Raw genomic sequence first — 20,976 nt, forward strand, 5'->3', positions numbered from 1 at the left:
TTTTGAATGACGTCGTTATCATCATCAGCATCGCTTTGAGGGTCAGGGAAAGGGTGATCCTCATAGAAATCAGTGTTGAAATTGCCGATTTTAATGTAGAAATACGAAAATTTGGTGGGGGATTTTCTGTCACATCAATAATTTTAAAAATTGTATTAAATACTCGATTTTTGAAATATTGAGTTCGCTTAGAGATATACGAAGCCCAGGAGATTAAACATGAAGTAATCAGCCGGACCTACTTTCGAGTTGGATATCCAGGCGATAACATTTATTTCAACTTTTTATTTACGTCTTCTCAAGCATGAAAATTAATGCCTCCGTATTGTCTTTTAATATTAAATTGCATAAATTCATGTGGGTTAGGATATTTTAAAATTAATTATGGGCCCGTAGAGTACATTTAAAAAATTCCACAGCTTTAACTAAGCATTTTTGGAAGCTGAAACAGGCAGAAATAGATAACTTGAAGGTCAGGGGGAGGGGGAATCGAAATACCTAGCGCCCTTAAAAAAGGAAAAAAAAATATATTCATTTCTACGTTTCCTTACATCTAGATTTGTTTATTTCATGAGTCGCGCAGGAAGTCGCCATATTGGTTAACTTGGACACGGTTTGCATGTCCCTCAAAGAAAGAGATAGATAGCACGTGATCCAAAAAGCTTCATTGAAGAAAACCCCGGGCAACGCCGGGTATTATAGCTAGTGAAAATTGAAATGAAAAAGATTGTCAATCTGTAATTAAAACCTAAACAACAAACGCCAAAGGACAATCAAAATTATAAACAGGATTATAAGACGATGGTATATGGAAAATAATAAGTCCCATAATGTGAATCTAGCAATCGTCAATTAATCGAATGATTGTGAATTGATTCTCGGATGATAAAATTTCGAATCACAGTGAATCAGAAAATCACAGTCATCCGTGTTTTTATATTATCTAGCTTCCACATATCAGTTCAGTTGTCGGCATTGGGTTCTTCAGTAGTCATAGGTCCACCGTCGTCTAGGCCGCAGGTTGTATATTCTCGCCAGACTGCTGCAACAAGTAAAACTATTGATCGAATTTCATATTTATAGCTTCCGTGGTTTCCGCTCAGTGATGATGAATGCATCAGTCAGGACATGTTATTTTACGTACAGGGTGCATAGGTAACAGGGCGTATTTCAATTTACTGGTGAACTGCTGATCCTAGAGGCATACTTGCAGTTAGAGGAAAGTATCCAAATGACGTGTAGTACTCAGGTGTGTTGCAAGGGGCTGTACAGTTATTAAAAAATAAAAAAAATCAACTTAATATGCAGTCCCAGTGTTTCCAAAAAACCCAATTAGAATGCCCTGTCTCTCTTAATGCCAATAAACAATTTCCATATTTCTATGTGATTCACTGAGATATTCGAATTCGAAAAACGGAGGAAAGTTGAGTAAAAGCAACATTAAATGCGGGGAAAACGGTTTACTGGAACATCGCCGTACGGTTTACGGTGCATAGGTTAGGAACCAATGTACAGTAATTATGTACAAATTCCTTCCTGAAGTCCGTTGGTGAGCCGAATTCTTCGCAAACCGAAACAATTTCTCCCATAGGAATAAATGTAAATTAATCCGTTCCTGGGACTCGAAAATTTCTCGTGTGAATTTTTACTACAGCGCCTGAGCATCACGTTGAAACCAATGAAAATCACTGAACTAATTGTTCAATGTTCTAAAAATAATCATAGGCATGAAATAGATGAAATGAAAACTATAACACGTATTATAATCTTAGTGACGAAGCCCTCAAAAAATCGGATCCAACCAAATTCTTTTTCGCTGCCAGGCTTCGTCAATACGAATGATGTTAAGAGCAAGAACAATATAAAGTGCCCGAATTAGCGCACGGCTGGATTACTGAGATTAGATTATTGATATACCAGATTATTGCTCTACTGTACTTGGAGTTTTATTCTGTATTGAAATCTCAGAGATCGAAATAATTTTTCAACTCGCAAATTATACTGTGATAATTACGACCATGAACAAAAGAATGATGATCTCAAATATTTGCCATGTTAAGTGTTTTATCTAGGAGAATTCATTTTTTTTTACATTCATTGCATTTCATTTCATTCTGCATTTCATTATTATTTAATATTATTATTTCATTTTCCACTTTGACTCCTGGGTAATTTTCCCTATTTAGCTTTGATTTCAGCTCTATTTAGCTACTTTGCTAACTTTTGACATCATTTTTGGCAGTAATTGGCGCATGGGCGGAGATACCGGGGGGGGGGGGGTGATACAGGGCCGTCATTTCAACTTTTTCCAGTGGGGGGGGGGCAAAGCATATGTACTCAATGTATGTATATATATATATTTTTATATATTTGTACATATATATATACCATTTTTAGTGCATTTTCAAAAGCAACGGCCCCCCTACCCCCCCCCAAATGACAGGCCTGGGGGGGGGCGTCAAAGGTGGAGTCGACTGATTTATATATGAATTGACATCATCATATCGTGCTCCCCCCCCCCCCCCCCCAGACTTCCATGTCTATCTCCGCCTATTAATTGGCGATGTTGCGTTTTATTTTTCTCACATTTGGAATCCCTATTTCCCATATTTCTCTCGAGAGGAAATATGGTCAGCCCATTCACTAAAATTCTGTGTCAACAGAAAGAACAATTTTTCGACGGTAAAATTTTTTTTCAGTGTTCGTTTGCTTGAAATTTACGGTAATTGAAAATGCTTTGGAAAAAAAAGTAAAAAAAAAAAGTCGCTAATTTTTCATTTTAAAATTTCATTCGATTTTCTCCCGTCATCCTCAGCGAGATTAGAAAGATTTGTGCTTCCATCTTTTGACAAAGCAACAAACATTGAAAAAAACAGTAAATCAGAGCTGCTGCCATCTATTAACAACTCTTGAAGTAACAATCAAGTAATATTTTAGTAGGTTTTTGGTTCTGCTTCTGCCAAGTATAAACACAAACTAGTCATATTAAGTCATTTTTTACAAAGAAAAAATGGTAATATATAATAAAATAAATGATAAAAGTTCTATTAATTACTAAAAAAAATAAGTTTCTATATGTATTTAAAAATATATCATTTAATTTAAAAAATTTCAATCGCTCCATTTAGCTTTAGTTGCCCTCAGCTGAGGCGGCTATATTTTGTTTTGAAATTTCAGGATACACCCATCCTTTCGGAACGCTTCGATATCTCAACGAGATCTACAATGTAAACAATCAAAGTCGGGTCTTTCAAAGGTCATAGTTTCATACCGATAAAATAATGAAGCAACCAAGAATATGATTAATTATGGCCGTAAACTAAACAGGTTTTTATTAGGAATTTCAGGACATGGTGCGACTCAAAATAATGAGGAAAGGTGCGTTTTTGTCCCTTAAATGCAAGATGTTTTTTTAAGTTACTCACACGTATGTAGAGCCGGAAAAGTCACTAAAAAAATCTATTTCGAATTGTACTGTTTAAACAGGGCCTCAAAGATGACGTACGGAGCCACAGAACTCGCACATGAAATAGATTTATTCAGGTAAAATACTAATTTTTAAACTTGGGTAATTCGAACTTTTACGAACTCCTCTTGAGTTTTCTAATTTGATGCTAAAATTTCTTGTTTAATTCGAACTCTTCTCGAATTTTTTTTGGATAATTCGAAGTTGGAGGAAAAATAGCTTGGTTTTGTATGAGCAAATTTAGTTTGGGAAAATTCTGCAAGAAGCCAGACTTTGCTTTTGTCGATCAAGTTGTTAAACAACAAATTTGTAAAGACTAATAAAAGTTTAAAAAATCTTTTTCCCTCTACTCTTTCTTTGGATAATTTGATGCCCATGTTAACATTGTCCAGCTGGAGTGAATCGAGAACGTATACCATTATTGCCGATTATGCTTTTTCAACTTATAGATCACGGTGTGAGATTCAAAATCGGTTTTTTTGGTCGCCATTAAGAATGCGGAAAATGTCGGAAAAAGTTCAGATCGCAACACGTTAATGAAAGTATATTTCCTTGATAGCGTAAGAATGATAAGCAAAATTCGGGAAACAGTTTCGTAACTGATTATCATGAATTGTTTCCATAAATCAGCTTTGAACATGGTAAAGAAATTCTGCAGTGATGCTGACTTCCGAGCAGAATATGACCTGATTGTGGGCGATTCTGATTTCTATCTTCAAACTGGCTGCAGTGATGAACGTTTAAAGGACCCTTTGAGCATATGCAAAGCTATGCAAAAATTATTTAAGGGCAAAAATTTGTAATCACCGAAATTTAATACATATTACTTAGCCCAATGTCCGAAGTTTAGCAGATTTTTGAATTCGCTAGCTACTTCTACCAAGGCATTTTGTGGAAAAAAAAAACACACCGAGAAGCTTTTAGTTTTTGGCCATTTTGAAAGTGGATGACGGCCGGGTGGCATCGCCAATTTGCAGGCCAAAGCCAGAAGTATTCTAGAAATATTTTCTATCAAATACAGAAATATTTTCTATTGATTCCAAAAATATTTTCTATTGATTCCAAAAATATTTTCTATTGATTCCAAAAATATTTTCTATTAATCCTGGTAATATTTTCTAGTAATGCTGGTAATATTTTCTATTAATACTTTTCTTTTTTTTCTATCAAACCGGGAACAACTCAGGTCTATTGCCATGGGCAATTTACTATCTAGTGAGTTGTGCCGGATGTGTAAGTGCGTGCATCTAACAGTCAGAGCGCGTATATTTAGTGTTATTCTATTAATACTGGTAATATTTTCTGTGGATACTGGTAATATTTTCTGTGGATACTGGTAATATTTTCTGTGGATACTGGTAATATTTTCTGTGGATACTGGTAATATTTTCTGTGGATACTGGTAATATTTTCTGTGGATACTGGTAATATTTTCTGTGGATACTGGCAACATTTTTTATTAATACTGGTAACATTTTCTATTTTAATATGTTTCTTCCAATAATTATGAGTCATTTCTCTCATTAATTCTAAAACCATTTTTTTTAATAATTCTAAAACTATCTCTTTCAATAACTATGAAATTATTTTTTTCATTAGTTCTGAAATGTTTTCTAAAAGTAATTTTGAAATTAATTTCTTCATCATTATTCTAAAATCATTCTTTTCATTGAGACTTTTTAGCTTGGAGAGCAACAATGTGCCTTGAGAGCCATGCGTTGAAGACCACATGGATGAGCATCTCTTCGAAGATTCTAGAAGTTTCCACTACTTTTTAAGTATTGAATAAGTATATTCACTATATCCAGAAACTGAAACTAACCAACATGTAATTGAAAATCAAGAATTTAAAAATTACCAGACCTTCAACAATAGACATTTTTTTTTTAAAAAAGACAATACATTTTATTTCTATTTACATTAACACATTCAGACAAATTTAAACACACATAATTTGTACATTCAAATAACACATAATGACGCTGAAACTTATATGATGTACAGTGACGCGTACATAATGATATAGAGATCTGAAACACTAAAGTCCTGTAGGTGAGATAGGAGAAAAGCAAAGACATGGCTGAATATGTACAGTTTACCACAAAACCCGCGCAGTTCTATACACCGAAATAAAAATGTCACCTGATAATGAATATTCGGGGATGGAGCCGTTTTGATGAGGTTCGTATTTTGTGCATGTCTAGTGTGTGTGTAAGCACTATCAATGGCAATATTCTGGACCAAAATCTCGCAGGTCCGTAAAGTCTTAATGTCTCTATACCCGATGTAGTAGTAAGCTTAGCCCATAGCCATCATTTGCGGCATCAACATAGAGCCGCCGTGGTGATGATCGTGGTGCCCGTGATGATGTATGGGGATCGGGACTAGAACCGGGATCGGATGCGAGTGGTGGTGATGGCCCTTGTTGTTTTTCTGGAGGACTTTGGCGAGCACCCCGGCCAGCAGCAGAGCGTCCAGATCGTGGCCTTTCTTTTTGTTCTGGGCATCGGCTACGGACACCATCAGGATTGCGAGTGCGATGGAGAACAGGACGCTCAAGAGTCCTCTGTTTGTCCTTAGGAGCTTCATGATTCCTAGAAGCTGCAACAAGTGAGAGAAATGAGCACTAATTTTTTACACGGAACATCTTTTTGTAACAAAATAGGCAAAACAGGTAAAAATCACTAGTAGTCTCTTCTCTCTCTCCCCCCCCCCCCCCAACAAAATAACCACAGACAATTAAAATATTGGAAATTTCATGGACTTAAAGAAATCTATCTCAGGGGGGAATGTATTTTACTGTGAAGCGCTAGAACATTATTGAATTGGGCATTACCGGAATAATGGAAAATTGTTTCGTTAGTTTTTCATCTCATTAATTGAATTTTTAATAATAATATAAAAAATATCAAAACTCGTTACCCTAATTTTTTTTTTCATAGTAATGATGGTGATATGGCCAATTTTCTGTGTTTTTTTTAATTTCAAACCGAATTCGATTGGTGCTCGACAGAATTTGATGCTTTTATGTCGTGTAGCTATTTGTTTAGACCAGTGATTCCCAACGTGGGTGTCAACGACCCCTTGGGGGCAATGTTAAGTTCCGGGGGGGGGGGGGAGGTAGGAGCTACGGGTATAACATAGGACCCTAAGGGTTAGATCGCGTTGGAGGGCGATGGGAGAAAAAAATTCTGAAGAAGGGGGCGATGGGACAAGAAAGGTTGGGTAGTTTCCCGCCAGTTCAACATATTGTGCCAGGATTGTCATTCGTAGAGACACGCTGCAATTTTCTTGCGGTAGATTTGTATTTCTTCTCAGGTTCAATTACTCCACAACTTCAGTACATTAATCATGACGTGCAGTTTTCAATGATTTTTCAACTGCATCCACAGTATTTTCAGACTATGAAATTCGATCTGTCATTCAGGTTTGTTTAGAACAGCGGTTTTCACCCGTTGCTCCGCAGAGCTCCAAGGGCTCCCCGGCCGCTCCAGGACAATAAAAAAAGTCAGTAAATATGATAATAATAATAAAAGAAAAGGCCCGTGGGACTCCGCCATAGAAATTATTTTATAAAAAGGGCTCCACGAGACAGTAAAGACAGTTCTCATTCGAGAACCACTGATTTAGAATATTTCTCAGGTTGGCTTTATGGCCAGGTATACTATATTTACTGAGCATGCGCGAATATCAAATATTTTTGCCAGGAACTTCACGGGTCTCTGACGACCCACCCCCCAATTTCTATAATTGTTTTTAAATATTTTATTCATTATTTTAATTTTAGTCAAAGCTTACGATCTTTTTTCGTCCTGGACTGGAGTATGCCGCAAGGTTTTGGAGACCGTACATAATGGAGAGACATAAACTAGATTCAGGGGGGTGCAGAAAAGAGCCACGCGGGCTCTTGTTTGCTAAAGGATTGATCTATGAAGAAAAGATTTCTTCAATATGCTTACATTGGAGGAACGCTGGTGTCGTGGGGGAGGGGGGATATGATATCGAAGTGTTTAAAATCTTTAATGGGATGGATAGGATGGACCATGAATTATTAATATATCGTCAATCAATTGCTTCGACAAGGGGACTCCAGTATCGTTTAGTAAGTGAAATTTCCAGGTTGGGGTGTGGAAAGGAGTTTTTCTGTAATAGAGTTGTTAATAAAATGCAATAGCTCACCTCCGGGAGTCATGAGTGCTAACACAACTGACACGCTTAAAAAGAATTACGATAAACATAATGGGATGAATCGGGAAACTATCCACGCTTACATAAGACAACCATAATTTTTTTTATGGGCATTTCGAACTATATAATATTAATTTTTAGTTTTTTTCTCTTTTGTGATATATGCTTTATATTGGGCTATTGTTATTTTGGTTATATTAGGCATTCATATTTTTTATGTGCATCTTTTTTCAGCCACTTCGCTGGGCAATTTGCCTGTGGTGGTCTATGCGTTTATATTTTTTGGACATATTACTTTCACCTGTTGAGAATATGACCAAGCGGTAAACTCTGAAAAAAAGTTTTTTTCTTTCATATTTACGATTTTGAGGTATGCCGTAGATGACTTTTATATATAGCAACATTTCAAAATACTTTTTTTGACATAATGTGTTTCTCAGAATTTATCAGACAGGCCTCAGAAAAAATCAGTGAAGCTTAGTATGGCCATAATACTTACCAATATACAAATAAGAAAAGCAAAAAAATAATTAAAAAATATATATTGGTCAACAGAGAAGTATTTGATTCTTTTTTATCATTTGTTTTGAAAATGATATCACTTCCAATTTTATTGGTCGTGCTATTAGTATTTACTTATAGGAAGCAGCAATTGAATAGATACTCATAATATTCATACAAACTGTATCATATTGGACGAAGAACGCTGCCCTGCACTTTTGATCACATTAATCATCTCGAATTTGAGGATGTACCATTGGATTTACATAGTTATTTTGTTATGAAAATTAAATATCCCAAGAAAATTCCCTGTAATGTAACTTCATTTAATTAACAAACTTTAGAAAAAAATCAAACTCCAAGCCACACAATAAGATCGATTGATTTAATATCTACTTATGGGCTTTACTTGAAATTTAAATTTAGTAATTTTCACTAAATAAGCCGCTTTGATGTATGAGCAGCACTAAAAAAATTACCGAAAGAAAAACAAAATTCCCGCAGAAATGTCCCTCAAAGCTACATGTAATTCAGGCATGTAGAAAAAAAAACCATTAATTAATAAAAAGAAAAATAATTGTTTAAGATTCCTTTGAAAATTTTATATTACATAACAATATTTCCAAGTACAAATTTAATTGTTTAATCTGAAAGATTTTAAAATAATAATAGAAAGCTATGCGTGAAAACAAAATATCATGAGTGTTAATTAGAATCCATTCAAGCCAGAAAATGTCAAGATAAAAATTTATTGGACAGGTCACGTCTTTGAATAGGCAACGATTGCTCGTAATTAACTTTCAGAGCCGTGGATCTATGACGGAGGAAAACAGATGTAGTTAATGTTCTGAAAGTTTTATACAAAGGCAGCGATATTTTTCATCAATTATCAAAGAAAAACCCAAAAAAATCAATTTGAACTACCGGCATAAAATACACGATTCCAATTAATGGAACTTATGCTACTTGTTTTGAATAAAAATATAATTTCAATTAATTTTCAAAAACAGAAAAATGTGATAGATCCCGAATAGACAGTCAATAAAATTTTAGTTTCATTTATAAGTCCTACTTGATGATAAATTTCGAATATAGATAACCAAAATATGTACTAGTACTCACTTTGTACGATAATTTAGGATATGTGTGTGCACGATGGTTTGGGTTTCGAATCCCCGATTCCCACAAGATGTGTGATACCTGTCACGATCTCGTGAACTACTTCGATCCGAAATGAAACTAAAACAGAGATTTCCCTCGCTTTTTAAATATACCAGGGACTTCCAAGAATAAATCAAGACATCTTAGACCTGGACACGCCCAAATCGTTGAGATTTCAGGAAAAGAAGAAGATATACAGCTAGATATACCCACCCTCAGTATAAAGTTGCATCCCCCTTGTGGCACAAAATGGGTCGATAAGAATACGGTTATAGCCTAGTAATAGTAGAGTAGTACTAGTAATAGTTTCTTTTGCTTCCCGTTTAATGACGTTAGTAAAAGGAAAAATATTTTTTTAAAGATTTGTAAAAACCCGTCTAGCGTTTATAGATGGGATCATGGTCGGATGAAATACACGTAGAAAGAGAGAGAGTTTAATCCTTAAATCTGCTTAGTGTGTATTTCAAGTGAAAGTAGCGCGCGTAAAATCAACTCGTTAACCTAAAAGGTAAAAATAAAGGCAAAAAATACACCTGCGTAGTAATAATATTCATTGAATTCTATATCCATGCCCTTAAAAAGAGAGAGAGAGACGTCAAAAAACCATTTCTTTTACAATGCTTTGAATAATAATCTGTCTCAGAACTCGCCGCCTTGATGGGTATTGATAATGATCGACGGCGGGTTTGATAAGTGTAGATTACCCTGTAGAAATGAATGAATAAATATTATTGTTATCATATTATGAATAGTATATTATGCGGTTTTTATCGCTCATTTTCTATTACGTGTGATTTTTGGATAAGGGTTTACTAGAGCGTGTGATATTATGCGGTTTTATGGAGAGATTTTTTGCATTTAATGAGTGATTTCTCATGAATTGAAATGATAGAAATCAGAGAAAATATTAAATTACTGATTTAAATTTTATTGATGAATTCGGAGAGGTTTCTAAAAATAAATGAGATATATATAAATTTAGAGTTAGAAAAGAATTTCGATGGTTAATCTTGAAAATCTTACATGAAAATATGATTGCTATAGATTTATTGAGATGAAAATATTTGTGTTATAAAAATTATTTCAATTGATAATCTGCATAAGAAGAAAGGTATTTTTAATGTATTAATGAAGAGGTACTTATAGTGTATTAGTGAAGAGGTGCTTATAGTGTATTAGTGAAGAGGTGCTTATAGTGTATTAGTGAAGAGGTGCTTATAGTGTATTAGTGAAGAGGTACTTATAGTGTATTAGTGAAGAGGTACTTATAGTGTATTAGTGAAGAGGTACTTATAGTGTATTAGTGAAGAGGTACTTATAGTGTATTAGTGAAGAGGTACTTATAGTTTATTAGTGAAGAGGTATTTGTAATATATTAATGAAGAGGTATTTGTAATATATTAATGAAGAGGTATTTGTAATATATTAATGAAGAGGTATTTGTAATATATTAATGAAGAGGTATTTATAAAGTAATAATGAATTATCTATATAGTTATTATTTTCAGTTTAAGTATTGAAATGGTAATCAACAAGCATGTTCTTTTTTCTAATAATTAAGTTGAATTGGAACTGTTACCAAAGAGAAGAAATGAATAATCTTTAATGAAAATGTATAAATGTATTTCGTAAAGAAAGAGAGAAAAATATTTAAACACCTTATTCCACCGCATTAGCTGACATTCCAGAAAAATCGGGGGGGGGGGGGGAACAACAGCTTTTTGAATGTTGTCTGGTAAAATTTCTGGCATGCGGCGAGATACGATATTTAGAGATTTTATTTACGAAATCTCAATTTATATAATTTCATTAATGATTACTCATAGGCAAAGTAAAATTAGATAAAGGTTATTTATATATATGATTTATTGTATAAATCAACGCCTACATACTGCATGTATTGGCTTCCGATCTCTTTAAAGTAGACGGCGAGGTAACCCTGTTCAGTGAGACACCAGCCTGATGAACTAGCAAACTCTTCGGTTTCCACTCTGTCCATTTCACATTTTCGGAATTTTCTCGAACATAGAAACACTTCCACTTTTGGACAAGTCAAACTTTCCTTTTGTTTTATGCCGTAATTCATTAACATCTATTATATGACCTTACTGTGGGGGAAGCGATTACGTAAGTACTTTACGTCTCATTATTCAAATACAAAAAAAATAATAATTAGAACATTTACTAACGATTATTTCACAAACGTCACCTAATATATACCACACACTACTTCGTTATCTATATTTTTACACATCGATAATCCTTTTAAATCAAAATGAATTCAATCTTCCTTTCAATACTTCAAGAACATCAAGAAGATGTAGAAATACCTTATCTACTTGTATATCACTTATTTATAAAACAGTAAAGAAAAATCATTTCACGTTTCTTATTCCGAAATTATACAACAGTCTGCCATTTGACATTCTTGAGTGCACTTCATTATTTGTATTAAAAAAAACGTCTGAAACAATATTTGCTCTCCATAATAAAAGAAATTGAAAGCTATTTTTAATATTCAATATTTTTTACCACATTTCAATTGAGTTCTCGAAAAAAAAGGGAAAATACCACCCTGCCACTCAAAAATTTATAAATATCACCTTAAATACTTGCCATTATTTATTTTAATTATAATTATTTGCTGCAGTTATTATTTATTTCATTTATATGAATAAAAAAAAAACCACTGATCTTAATTTAAATCAATGTAACATTTTGTGTATATGCGTGTACATGTATCTCTGCCATATTCATTGATGATTTCTTTGTCTGGCGTTTTTCTTTTTTTGTTTGCTCGTTATATATATATTATTATTATTATTAATTTATTATTATTCTTTTTTTTTGTGTTTGAAAAGTAACTCTACTATAATTGTGTCTATTGATATAGATCAACAACGATCCCTTCGATGGAGTTTCTTTGCTTGGTGTAACGTACATTTTGTTTATGTGATGAATAAAATTGAAATTGAAAATAGAAAAAAATAAAATTAAAATTAAATGAAAAATTTGACGGAAAAAATTAGTGGTTGCAGATTATATTGAAATGTTGGGACTATGCATTATCTCAACAACTAGAGCCAATTCAGAACACAAAACCAACACTAGTTTTAAAATTAGCAGCCCCACTAATATACACCCTTAAACCGTTAAAGTTTCTTCGTCAATTAGGACTTTTTTTTTTGTTGAGAAATTATATTAGTCATTACTGTGTCCTATGTTTACAAACAATTACTGCGATTTCCTGTTAATGAAAGACGAAGACTACCAAATTCACCAAATAGTGAAGGAAATTAATATAAAATGACCGAAGTTTCCACAGAAAACGTCGTGAATAGAAAATTTTATAATGTAAATAGAAAAAAAAAAACATTTAAGAAATAAAGTACATTATTTTGGATCAAAAATCAGTTTAATTTCCTTGCGGTTAGAACGTGAGCAAAACATAATCATCGAATTGACTTCGAAGTGGTCTCAAGAGCTGAAAATTAACTTTTACAGCTCTAAACTGAAGCTTCATTACTATACATTACAGCTAAGAACAAATTAAGAACCTTTGATTCAACCGAAATCTCATTTCAAATTAATATGTAACAGTTTCTGAGAAGATACGTAGATCAATCGTGCGTATTTCCCGCTGTTATATAAATGGCGTAATTCTATATTTTTTGAAGATCTACGAGGCAGAGAATATACGACAAGTGTCAACTGATTCGTTAAACAAGTAATATATTGCACGCAACGTGGCGTATCCAAATGTGATCCAGTGCTTGCTGAGGAAGCAAGTGGAACAAATGTTTATTGGATTATCGACAATAAAAGTAATACAACCTAAAAAAGAAGTAGAATTCATAATGGACACGTAACTTTTTGACAGCCATTGAAAGCGTTGATTTAGTGTCTTCTTGGTTATCTTGGTTGTGTTACGTAATGTGATACGCGCATAAAGGAAACGCGTGATTAGAATTTAATGAATACAACTTCAAGATGCTTACTAGGTATGGAAGCGTCACTCTAAGTAGGTAATATACAAAGGGAAATGACAGACAGTTCTCGTAAAAAATATTTTTGCACATGGAACGGGCACCTTTATTTTTTTGATTTAAATAAAATGCTATTTTATTGATTGAAATACGTGGAAATAAATTTTCGCAATTTTATTCTGCCCGTTAACATAAATATGAAGAAAACTGAAAGGAAAATAAAATATTGCTGCATATACTCTCATTAACTATATTATTACCTATCTATTAATATTAATAATATCTCCATCATTGTCAGAAGAATGATAGTTAATATTTTCACAGAAGTTTTTAGAATTTCATTAATTAATTAATTTTTCTTTTCGTTGAATAATTTCTATTTAAAAAATTATAATTTCAGTTATTTAAATTTTTTAAATTGAAAAGTATAAGTTTGAATCATTATTTTTATTGCTTATGGTTAAGTGATTATATTATATAATGAGTGTCATTGGAAAATGGTTCTGTACAATTTTAGGTCACAGCAAAAGAATGTTTCGTAATAAATTTTCGGTAATGATCTTATTATTAAACCAGTATTTACTAGCAGCTGTATTAATATAGTCATAAGATATTGTCAATATAACTTCATCATAATTAATTTATCAATTATTAATAATGATAAAATAAATTTAAAAAAAGTAAAAGTCAGTGAATTTAAGTACTGTGATATGAGAGCTACTTTGAACCTACAGGAGTGACTTTGCACCAGTCCTGAAAAAGGATTCAATGCCATCCAGCGGCAATTTTAATGAATATTTCTAGATAGTTTCAACTTTCACTGCCAGAGACAATATAAGTCAACTAATACACAATCCAACACCGGTTAAACGCCACCATTTATTTTGCAGAATTCTAGCGCTGCAACGAGTTTGGAGTTGTATCGAATCCCGGTTTTACACGTGTAAGGCCTGGAAATAAAATATTTGTTCTCATTGAAAATTTCTATCGCAAACAAAGCGGTTTTTTCCAACATCGGTGAAGGGGGGGGGGGCGCTATAACGGGGTTCGACTCTATTTGAGTTACTGATGTATCCACCATTTTGGATATCGTTTGCTAAGCACATCTGTGCTGTTTGATTTCAGCTGAAATTTTTATCCAGAAAAATTTTCATTTTGATGTCATAAAAAGACTTACTTAGAAAATTATTGCTGTTTATTTATGCGCAGTAACTAATCGTTGTTTAATTCATGTCTATAAAATCGTATTATTTATCATCATATGATGGATAGTATAATAATTTGCCAGTTATATTCACAGTAAAACTGGAGCTACTTTACATCAATTAAAAATTGGTGAAAAGCAACTACTACTACTTAACCGTACATGCAGCTCGTACACATTCCCCCACGGAAATTATAACGAATTGGTACACGCCGGAATGTGTGTTTTGAATGCATGCGTGGCCCTAATGTATTTATGTTGTCAGAGTTGTACTTGTTTCGTGTTCTTGTTGGTACTGCTATTTACCTTGCGTATTTTCAAGTAAAGATGTTAGATCCGAAGGTTTTAACAGCTGGGATGAATTTAGGCCCCGTTCGAGCTCTAAGTAAACATTGAAATTCGTCGTCTTTGTATAGTCTGGGGGTGAACTATCTCTGCGGTCCTTAGCCGAAAAAAAGTAGTTAAGCCCCGATTTGTCCTTAGATGGCCAGTAGTTCGACTTTTCGGTACTATCTCTAAGCTAAGGACTTTTTTTTAGTAGTTACTTAGGACCGCTGCTAAGGACTGCCTAGCACCAGTCCTAAAGCAGCAAGAAAAGTAGTTCACGGCGGCCATCTTGGAAAAGAGGAAATTTCGTCTCTGACCGCGAGTTCTCGCTGTAATATTTAGTGATGAAATATGCTGTTTTTTTTCGATTTAAACAATTTTTTACGATAATAACGACAGACATAACTTAGATTATATCTTCGATGTCATCAAAGTTGAAGTGATTCATCGTTATATCCTGCAAAACCAGATGTTGACATCGGCGATCGAAGCCACGACGAAGTGCTAGCATGTTCATTACTGAGGTAAGAATTATTTTATTGCTATCGAACTATATAAGAAGAGTGTTTAGAAATTTTCTTAATATTTTTTTGCTCGGTAAATGCGTTATTTAAAAATATAAATGGACATAATGTCACGCAATCAATAGGGCAGTGGATCCCACTTGGTAATGCTGAAAAATATCAAATAGCCCATGTATACTTTGGATTGTATTGAAAATATTTACATGGCAAATGAAACAAATGTGCAATTACGATAATATCAGATTGAAATTTTACATTCTATGTTTTTTGCCGTATTAATTTTTTTCAATGAAAAATTATGTCTAAATAAATTGAGCATGTGTGTAAATAAATAATTTGAATATTGTTGGCACAATAAAAATTGTGCTTGGATGACTATGCTATGAATAATCGCCTATAAATAAGGAAATTGAAAATTTTTGTTTTAGATCAACCTCCCTTCAATGCACAAAGTAACTAATAAGCTACAATTCATTGATAATAAATTACAGCACCCAAATGACAAAAAATTTAATTATTTTTTTGTGATGAGTAATGGTGAAATTGAAATAAAGCATGGTAAATATTGGCAATAATGTTAAATATTAATTTTTGTAAAACTCGTGCACTAAAGGATTAAAATATAGATTTGATATTTTGAACTGTTCAAATGAACAATATTGTAATACTTAGTGGAAGTTAAATTTTGAGAAAAAAATCATGTGCCACTTCTTGAAAAATTGCACTCTGTAACTCGCTCTGAGATGAGGAATATTTAATAAGGAATCATTATATTGTTTTGTTGATATGAAAAATGAAATTCGTACAATGGGACTAAATAATAGAGTTGGAATTTCAGGCACAGTTTTTATTGAGGTATATACATTATAACTAGAGAAAGCAGATTAGTGTTCGAAACGTATTACTACTTCAGTATTTGGGTTATGGCCTTGCTGTGTGTGTTCAAATTTAATTTTTTGCCAAAAATTGTTTTTGATTTTGTGTGTATGGGTAAACACAGAAAACAAATTTCCATGTCGAATATTTAAGAACTTTAAAATATAACATTTTGAAATGTTATGGAAGTGAAACTTTTAACAAGCATTTATTTTTTAACAATGTTGTTAGTAAACAGCTGAGAGATTATATATATATTAGTGTATATACATTTGTGAGACTTTTCTAACTCTGAAAAATTTTGTTTCCCAGGAACTTGGCTGTAGGTAGCTATGAAGTAATGTGAAGGTTTTTAAGGTTACGAAACAATTCTCCCAGAGCAAACAAAGGTAATTTTAATTCTTTGTATTTGACTTTGAGCAACAGTTTCCATTATTATTTTCATGTGAAATGAAATATTTCCATGCATGATTTAATGACATAAATTTTAACATTGTGTCGCATCATTTTCACTGATTTCATTTGTATCAACAACCCTAGTGGAACAAATACAGTCGAACCCCGATTTAACACCACCATCCCACCCACAGAATTTTGACGTTGTATCAGATCATAATCATAATAGCGTTTCGGAGAGGCTGTATTACATAAATTCACATGTTTATTAAGAAATGTTGTATTTCAGTGTCTTATTTACATTGCACCATGAATAAAATAACCTATTTATACACATTCAATTTTAAGTTGAGAAAATTCATAAAAATTGTAAACTGTACAATCACTTGAATATTTCTCAATATAAAACTCAACAGAAACATACTTCCCTCTGAAATTATCGTAATTTCAGCGACACATTTTATATGTGCAAAAACAAAATAAGCAAGGGGGAATGGTGGCATTGTTTTTAGTCCATACCATATTGGTTTCTCTCGAGAAATATCTTGCTATGAGTAATTATCTTTATAATAATTTTTTCATATACTATTGAAAGAACAACTGTTTTTGACATAATTGAATTGAGGAAATTAAGATAGACGATTTCTTAATGGCTACCTATACCACTCAAAATTTGACCAGTGCAAGTAAAAACATGTACTGTTGAAAAACTTGTCTTGGCTATATAAATGAGAGGGAGGACATTAAAAAAAACTGAGAAGCTTTACTAACTGAAAAGCAATATTAATTCTTTGAAAAACGTGTTATATTTACTGATGAGCAAATTTTGTGAATGGAAATATTAAAACAATATACTTGATGACAAATAATATCATACTTTTTAACTAGTGAGACCATACAACACTGCAAAATTTCTATGTTAATTTAAATAGGGGTTCCCCGATCCACAAGAGGTTTCTAAGGATGTGTTTTAGAGCAAAGCTGAAAGAGTAGAGTGAAAATATATAGTAAGCTGCGTGCCAATGGGTTTTTGCATTTCATCTGTCTGACCAAAATTTTAGGGTAGAAACATGGCTCGAAAAATTGAAAAAGGCGCGGCCAAATTTTTTGGCAGCCAAGCATATTTTTAGAAGAAATCCGAAGTAAAAATAAATTATATTCAACTTTTTCAGCACTTAGTGATGATCTTCACATGTTGGAAGATTCAGACATAAACTCCAAATATTTTATGATCTGCATAGAAAATTTTAGGTGTCAGTATGAATTTTTTTTTGCAATGTTGGCTCTTAAGATTTGCCAAGCCCTAGGTAAATACATCTAGACATGAACATGTGCATCTATGTGGAACGCCAGGCCTCCCTTGCAAAACACAGTTTATACATTTTGGATCCTACTGCGATAAAATGGTGGCGAGTCGACTAAGTGCTATTGTGCACGAATTATCTCTACTTATACAACTAAAGACTGTGTTATAATTTGAAATAAAATATACAGTACATTTAAATATTGATAAGCATAATAAAAGTGTTTTTTTTCCTTCCTCTTTTTAATTTCAGGTAAATCAACATTTGAAGATGCAGATGAAAATTTATGAATCTTAAAAAATTATATTCTTGAAAGATGCGATTTCTAAGAAAAGTACAACCAATAAATTGTGATTATGATAACTCTCTATGAACATATGTTTGAAATAAAATGTTTTTGTATGACAAATCATATGTGCAAGTTGTTATTTAATTCATGTTTCTATTAATCAATTTCAATCAATCATTCATCTTCTAATCAACTCAAATGAAATATATTGTCAAAATGAAAGTTATCAGGTGAAATTATTTGTTGGAAGCTAAATATGAAACAGATAAATTGATGAAAGATCTTTAATATAGACGTATACATATTTTAAATATTGAAGTATTCACTTCCATTAACAGGTAAGTGCTCATTCATAGAAAATCGTGTTCTGATAATTTTTAATACTGAGGAGAAACCCATAGTTTAAAATATAGAACTACAATACGCAGCAAGGCAGTTAATTCTTTTAATTATAAATTATCAATAATTTAATATTTTAGTTGCTCCGAAAATAATTTGCAATTCATTGTTTCAATGAATTTAAAAGGAATAAAAATGGATAATAAAAAATCATTTTTAACAAATTGGTCTTAAAAAAAAGTGGCACTCAATATTAAAAATAGTATTCAGCTGGGGCCTCAAGTAGGGCCCCCGAGGCGAATAGGGGGGGGGCCCAAAAATCTACAATTATTTTGCATAATAACCCTTTCAAGAAGAGCCCCCCCCCCCAAAAAAAAAGGGAAAGGCACACACTACGACCATAGGCCCAACTAGTGCCGGTAACCTTAATTTAAAATTTTGCATTTTGTTGTAAGAATTTTCTTTTTTTCAAATTTTGATTTCATCAGTATGCGACCCGCTTATATGCAGCTGGGGTCCCAGATACTCGCGTTTTCAAGTATCCAAAAGTGGGATCCATGAGCTCGGACAAGAAAAATACCGAATCTTATTCTAAAAAAAGTCGCAAGATGAAAAATGCAACGTCTCATATACGTTTACAAAATAATTAAACTAGCTGGCGATGTTAGAGTACTTCCAGAAAACTTCCGGGTGAGTCCCTCGGAAAAAAAAGTGTGTTTACAATCAGTTGTAAACATGAAATCGCTGCCACCACCCACTGCGGAAAAACGATTATTAAATAATTAGTAGTAGTTGTAGGTTTCAAACTGCATCCCGATTGGTTAGCGATCTGTTACTCTCGAAACCAAAAATTTTCTCTCCCTCTAACTACTGTTTCACGTCACGTGACCTTAAGGACTGGTAGTTCATAGTACCTCTTAACTACTAGTAGTTGAAGCGGTCCTTAGCTGCAGTCCTCCGACCGGTAGTTCATTAGGACTAGTAGTTACTAAGGACTGCAGAGATAGTTCACCCCCTGGTGCGATCATCCGGCAAGAGAAAGGACGTGGGTTTGATTCCCCGCAAGTGCAGTTGAATTTTCTTTCTTTCCCTAATTGATCTCTTCGCATCAACCAGCTGTTAAAAACCTTCGTATGGAAAGTAAGAGTAACATCAACCTTGGATAAGATGTTAAATTCTCGAATTTTATTATGTTATATATATCATTATCATGTTGTAGGTGTGCCTTCTCTCTACGTATATATTTTTACTACGGTTTAGGCTTAATTAAGCCTTGTAACAATCTTATTACGTTCAAAATAAATATTGCTCACAGATTAATGCTCTTTTAGAATGGTACGAAGCTCCACGCGGATGCCAGGAGCTTGTCGATATAAAGATTACTCCACTGAAACGTTGGAAGAATGTCTCGAATCGGCCGGGAAATGGAACATTTATTTAGCACGAAGTTAAAGAATATTCTAACATATCAACATCATTTTGAAAGGTCACTTTACAAATTGTCTATGCCTTGCGTGATTTTTGCGCAACAAAAATGGTGCAAAGTATCTCCATGTTACGGTATTCTTATTTCTTTTCAGAGAGATACCCATGCGAGTACTAGCGCATATCCAGGTTAATGTATCGGAAGGAGCGAATTGAGTAAGTTCTATGAATCATCCCGTATTTTACGGGACAGACAAATTTTCCCAAATAATTCTGCTTATGAGAGAGGAGCAATCATTTTTATCCCCCCCCCCCTCTGTATCTACGCCTGAGTGAAGGCAGATATCTTCAGCTGTGAAAGGAGCGAAGACAGGCATCTTCAGTTGCGAATGGAGTGGTAGCAGGCCTCTGCACACACAGCTTGGGACTGACCGAAAGATACCCAGGCCACATCGCCATATGGCAATATCGGCTCGCTTGGGACTGACCGAAGCCAGACATCTTCAGCTGCGAATGGAGTGGAGGCAGTCATCTTCAGCTTCAAACAGAGAGAAGGCAGGCATCTCTTCAGCTGCGAATGAAGCATAGGCAGAAGATATGCAGATATCCTAAGCTGCGAATGGAGCGATGGCAGATGGATTCATAATGATGTGTCAGAGAGGCGATTTATTGTGTAGGTGCATTGGATCATCCCGTATTTTACGGGGCAGAAAAATTTACTCCATATTATTCAGTAAAAAAAATAAATAAGATAAAAACAAATAATATATTCATTGAAAACACGTGTAGTGACGACCTAGTAAGCAGGAGCCTTATTATAAATGTAAAACATAGTAAGCAAGATGTAAAGCATGGCTAAAAAACATGAAAAAATATGGGAAAAAAATTAGATTTAATTTCGATGTTTTGCGTTAATTTTATCAATGGGTTTTATCTAAAACAGAAATTCCATCTGATAAGCAATACGAGAAAAACAGAAGACTTATACAA

General features: G+C 33.4%; 1 long non-coding RNA gene across 1 annotated transcript; it reads right to left on the reverse strand.

Annotated features, from left to right (window-relative positions):
- Positions 1–5,349: 5,349 nt before the first annotated feature.
- LOC149082102 (uncharacterized) lies at positions 5,350–9,411 on the reverse strand. The gene is made up of 2 exons (XR_016193288.1): positions 9,278–9,411; positions 5,350–6,067 (listed from the first exon to the last, which is right to left on the reverse strand). It is a non-coding gene; the product is annotated as an uncharacterized LOC149082102 (long non-coding RNA).
- Between the last annotated feature and the right edge of the window lie 11,565 nt (positions 9,412–20,976).

Source organism: Pholcus phalangioides, unplaced genomic scaffold, assembly GCF_987345545.1.
Source record: "Pholcus phalangioides strain wild (caught in Gottingen) unplaced genomic scaffold, Ppha-v1.0 ptg000009l_1, whole genome shotgun sequence".
Lineage (NCBI taxonomy): Eukaryota > Metazoa > Arthropoda > Arachnida > Araneae > Pholcidae > Pholcus > Pholcus phalangioides.